This window comes from Muscardinus avellanarius (assembly GCF_963383645.1).
Source record: "Muscardinus avellanarius genome assembly, chromosome: 10".
NCBI lineage: Eukaryota > Metazoa > Chordata > Mammalia > Rodentia > Gliridae > Muscardinus > Muscardinus avellanarius.
Window position 1 is genome coordinate 38,896,287 of NC_137796.1, and position 6,000 is coordinate 38,902,286.

A 6,000-nucleotide genomic window follows, 5' to 3' on the forward strand; every position below is an offset into this window, starting at 1 on the left:
CACTTGCTAATTACTTTTGTGAGGGTATTTTGCATTATAACAGCTACCTGAGTTCCTGGTAGTAACCAGGTCCTAACTGCTTTTCTTTTTATATTTTTGAATTCCACTTTCAATAAACCAATTTTTTATATATATTAGTACCAAAACTTTTTTTCAAATATTTTAGGTCATTTCCTAATATTGGTACACAAAGTGTTTTTAAAAAACCTGAAAAGCTGGGTATGGTGGTAAAAGGTTGAAAATAGAGTTAGGGAGTTTAGGAGGGAAGTAAAAACACCAACAGGGTTATCAGAGACCACTGCCTTTTGCAGACTGACCTGGCACCCTCCGGGGAGTCAGCTGACTGTGGGGGAAGGAACTGCCATGCATCTGGAGAGTTGCTCATAGTCCTGATCAGGCTGAGTCATGTGGTGGATCAGAAGTACCGATGTTTTATAGGCATGCTGATTCTCTCCTGACATCTGTAGTCTTGCAATGATTGGAGTCTCGAGGCACCTGGATTCTCGCGATATCTCTGCTTCCAGTGTTCTGCCTCCTGTCCTCGCTGTGAGATCACATGGGTGAGGGAAGGGACCTAAGTTATCATCCCTGCCTTTTGGTGATAACAGGCAGAGATTGAATCTAGTTCCTTCCTGCTGTCAGGGGGCATCGTAGGGGGCCCTTTGGCTAGGAGAGGTAGGGTCCTCCAGAAGTGGGCAGGTGGGAGTATGACTGCAGTGGGAATCGGAGGTTACCCTGAACAGCTTGGTGATGTGCGTTCAAGGAGACTTTAACAGACAAGGAGCTATTAAAAGAAAAGGCACATCATGAGAGCAATTCCTGGGAAAGGCAGGAGCCCATCAACTATTGGCCCTTGCCTGGAAGAGAAAAAGCCCAACAGCTGCTGGCCCTTGGAGCCTTTCTAGATATGAGGTAGATTTTCACTAGATTTATTAATATAATAGCAACATTTTTCCTGAGAAAGAGACACACACCACCCTTTTTAGCAGTTTTCTTCATTAGACCAGAATCATTAATAGCAGCATTTCCCTGAGAGAGACATATGCCATTCTTTTCAGCAGTGAGTGGGTTTGGGTCAGTCTGGTTAAGTGAAAACATACTATTAGGTCAGGAGCATCAGTAACATATTTTAGAGAGCTTAATACTTATGGCTGTCTGGCATCCGGAGAGGGAGAGCACCGTACAATGTAGACAAGTGGACCTGCTGAAATAAAAGCATTAAAGAGAATTATGCCGAGAAAAATGGAGCTTAGTGGGCCCCAACACTATACAAGAGAATTTGTCATGAGGCTGTTGTAGTGGAGCCCTTTTTAGCTGAATAAGGTGATGACACTTGGGTTCCTCCAGCAGTTTGGCTGCAGTAGGTGTGGTGAGGATCACTGTAAAAGGCCCAGTCCACCGAGTTTGGAGATGTTTTGGTTGAAGTGACTTGAGGACAACTTGATCCCCTGGCTTAAAAGCCTTGACTGCTGGGTGTAGAGCTGCTTCTGCAGTCAGGTTGGGGAAGATATTGGTCAGCATGTTCCTTAAGAAGGTGCCTGAGGAAAGATGAGTAAGGGACTGCTCTGAGCTGCTACGAGTTCTCCCTTTAATGTGTGTCCTTGCTTTTTCTTAATAGGCCTCTGCCTTTATGTCTGAATGGCGTGTGTTGAAATTCTTTTCACTAGGAAAGTCAAAGACCCTGAGGGCCCTGGAGTGAACTTCCCTTCCCCAAACCCAGGACTCTCCATGAGATCATCATACTGACACCTAATAGAAGGTACAATGTTCCTGTGTTCAGTTTCCAGCACACACACACACACACACACACACACACACACACACACACACTACCTAAAAAACTAAATGTTATTGCTGGTAGGGTCCCCTCCACTCCCCTCATGGGACCCTGCAGCTGTGACAGGAGTCCCTGGAGCCCAAGAAGCCAGAAGCGGAGATGGGCAGACTCCAGATGTCACAAGAGGACCAGCATTCTTCTGCCTCACTAGCCCTCAAGCCAAGGCCCCAGCTACCTAAATACCCTCACTTACTCTCTCAGGCATGACTCTGACTGATAGGCTGCTCAGTTGACAGACATTGCCCAGGGGCACAATAAAGTTGTTCCATGCTCCTTTGCTGAATTTTGCCTCCCTTGTGATCGCCGACTCAGTTTTAATGTTACAGTTGCATTCTATTTTATATTTTAGACTTACAAAAAAGTATGAAGAACAATGAGCTTCTATATATTTCAAACTCTGCTTAAGAATTAGCTGCCTGGGCCAGACATGGTGACACATGCTTGTAAAAACAGTCCATGCGAGGCTGAGACACAGTATGCCCAGGTTCAAAGCCAGCCTCAGCTACTTAGTGAGGCTCTCAGCAACTTAGTGAAACCTAGTTTCCAAATAAAATATAAAATAGGCCTCGGGGTATAGCCTGGAGGTAGAAGGCCCCTGAGTTTCATACCTAGTTCCACACCACACCCCCCCAAACACACAGAGAATTAACTACTTGGGGCCATCAGCCACTGGTTAAAGAGAGACCAGCTTATTGGCCTCCACCCCAGAATTTTTTATTTTTTGTCTTGGAAATCTTGCTGTGGGAAACACTTCTGCAGCAAAGAGGAAAGATAAAATTTCAGCCTTTTACTTTAGTACCTCTTTGGGATCGATCTACAACATTCTGAGCTACACCTCCAGACTATTTTTATTTTTTTATTTTTGAGGTAGGATCTTGTTATATTATGGGGGGGGGGGGTCTAGCTAATTGCTATTCTCAAAACTGCAATCTTCCTGTCTCAGCTTCTCAAGCATTGGGATTACAAGCATGTTGATTCAAGACCAGCATCAGCAACTCAGCAGACCCTATTTTAAAATAGAAAATAGAAAGCACTGGGGTGTAGCTCAAAGGTAGATGCCCCCAGTTTCAATCCCTAGTACTCCACCTATTATAGCTCTAATGGTGTTGTGGGTTCCTCTCTCTATTTAACTATTATTTATTAAGTAGGAAAATTAAAACTAATAGGCAGCTTGGTGCAGTTTCAACAAGTTTTTATTAATAAAAATCAGTAGGAAATAGAAAATAAGAGAAGAAAACTCAGTGTGTAGGCGTGCTGGAGAGCCTTAAAATGGAACACTGACCACTTCTTCATCTCTGGCCTTTAAATAAATTTTATATTGATATCTTCTTATCAGCACTACCAAGATAATGGGTAGTAACTTATTTTGCCTCCAGGCAGTGCACTCACCAAGTTTAGGGGTCAATAATCTACCTGGCTTCCACTCCTATTGTATTAGGCAGTATTGGTTGTTCACCAGCTTTGAAGCGGCACAGGGTTTGCATTTCTGGGTCCCAAATGATAGAAGAAGACAAAGGTGCTAATTAGAGTTATCTTTATGGCTCTAAAATGTACCAGGCAGAGTCACTGTGATCTTAGGGCTTTCAAATGGCTCTACAAGTTTTTAGGGCTAAAGGCTTTACTATAGATAAACATTAGGACAGAGGAGAGAAGAGAAGAGGAGAGGAGAGGAGAGGAGAGGAGAGGAGAGGAGAGGAGGGAGGGAGGGAGAGAGAGAGAGAGAGAGAGAGAGAGAGAGAGAGAGAGAGAGAAGCTCTTCATTGTAACATATGCTGCCCCCTCCCTGCCTGAATGCCTGCAAAGCACTCAGGCTCTGACTGCTTTTTACATTTTGGAAATTAATACCAGAGCAAGTTTCCAATACCAGCACATTCCTCCCACCTGTCAGGCCTAAGGGACTGGGGGCAAAAAAAATCTATCAAGCTACTTCCATGCTGAGAGGGGGTAAAGTAGGGCCCCAGCTTTGAGGGTCCAAAGAAGTCACTTTGGGGGATAAGGTCAGGTGATGTTTGAGGTGTTCATGGCTGTCCAAAGGGCTCCAGCAGATTTTCATCTGGAGTATTATCTGGAGCATCATCTGGAGCTTGATGGCCTTAGCTTTGTTGGAAACAACCATATAATTTAGTAACCATGGGCCAAATATAAATATGGATAGAATGGCCTCCAGAGGTCCCAAAAAGTAGGCTTAATAAAACCTTACTGAAAGTCTTTTAACTAATCTTTATCACATATGCAATACTGACTTCATAAACTTCCTTTTTTACATTACACAGACCTTTTGTGACTTGACTCAGCCCATTGATTTTTATCCTACTCCTTACCAAAACTTTTTAAACCCATGTACTTTTTACATCTCTCTCGTTTTTACATACAAGTTGACTAAAAAACAATGCTATTTTACATTACACCAACAATTTAGAAGCTCATAATAGACTCAAATGTTACTTTAGGCCTTGAAGCCAAGAGCATTTTAAAGCATTACTCACATTTTTACATTTGCCTGTTTTAATAATTGAACTATATTTTGCCCTTGAAAATTAAGACATCAAGTAAGCATTACTAGTATTTTAAAACAGTTTTTTTTTCTGCCAAAGAAAAAATCTTTAAAGGCAATGCACATTGTATTTGATCACATCTCACAGAGGTCTAAGTTCTACAGTGGCCTGGACTTCAAAGAGTAACAGCTTTTTCATTAAAGGTTTATATTATAGAACTTGCTAAATTTTAAAAAATAAATAAATAGGAACTTCTGGGAAGATGGAGACCGAGAAAAGCATCATTTATGAGTTCTCCTAAAACTATCTCTATTGCCACAAAATCAGCACTTTTCATAGCCAGAAAACACCATCAGCAGAGAAATAAAAAATGTAAAAACAAGGGACAGAGAAAAAAAGACTAGAAGAACAACCAGAGACCTGAAAAATCAAGCCTGCAAAGTTGCAGCAGAGCCGCGCTGGCACCATCTTACCTCACAGCACCAGGCTCCAGAGAGGAAAGGTAAACAAGGAGCCGAAGTGATCAGCTGCAGATTATTCAGGTGTAATTCAGAAGTTCTTTCAGTGCAAAGAATGTCTAAAACTCCCAGTGGCCAAGCTCATCACGCCTTTCAGGAACTCAGACTCTGGTCAAAACCAGAAAAGAAATACACCAGCCTCATGGCCGAGGGTGTGTCAGTGGCACCTTATTGCCAGCAGTGACAGTGAGTTCACCATATCCTACAACAGCTCCTGAATAGTGCTCACAATAACTGTGAGTGAAATTGTGGCTCCTAAAGGAGAAATCCCTGTACTGCACTCCCAGGGACTTGTGCTGCTTTGATAATCTCCCTGGGTCTGATATTTTGCAGTCCAACCCAGTGAAGGAATAGTGGTGGGAAAGATACCACACCTTAGTCACAGCTCCCTGTAGGAAAACGGCCAGCCTGGCACCCCCACGATCTCACGTAGCCTCGATTAACTCCCTGGGACTGAGACTTCACGATACAACCCAGTAAAGGAGTAGTGGTGTTGAGATTACCACAGACTCAAGATCCAAAGCACCCTAAGTGAAGTTGTAATGACTCAGGAAAGACACAAACTTCTGAAATCATGGGAAAGAGGAATAACAATAGAGCAATGAATGCCCCAAACCCCATATTATCAGAACCTGATAATACAGAAAGTCAGAGATCTCCAGAAGATCAAATTAGGAATATAACTGTAGAAATAAAAAGGACCTTCGAAAATAATTTAGAAAGAGTCTAAAAGAAAACAATTGATTAGACCACATGGAGAATAGAATCTCGCTCCTAGAAGATGATCAATCCAAAAACAAAACTCATAACTTATAACTTACAAAAAAAAATCTGACAGCAGAAATTTGACATTGAAGAAATAGGGGCCCATTTTAAGAGAGCTTACCTAAGAATAATTGGAATAGAGGAGAGAAAAGATGATGAAACCAAAGGGATCAATAATATCTTCAAAGAAATAATAGCAGAAAATTTTCCAAACATAGAGCAAGAGGTTGATACACAGATCCAGGAAACTTATAGAACTCCCTTTAGACAGGATCAGAGAAGAGGTTCCCCACACCACATAATTGTCAAAATGACCAATGTGGAAGCCAAGCAGAGAATCTTAAAGGCAACAAAAACAAAGGGCCAAGTGACATTCAGAGGCAAA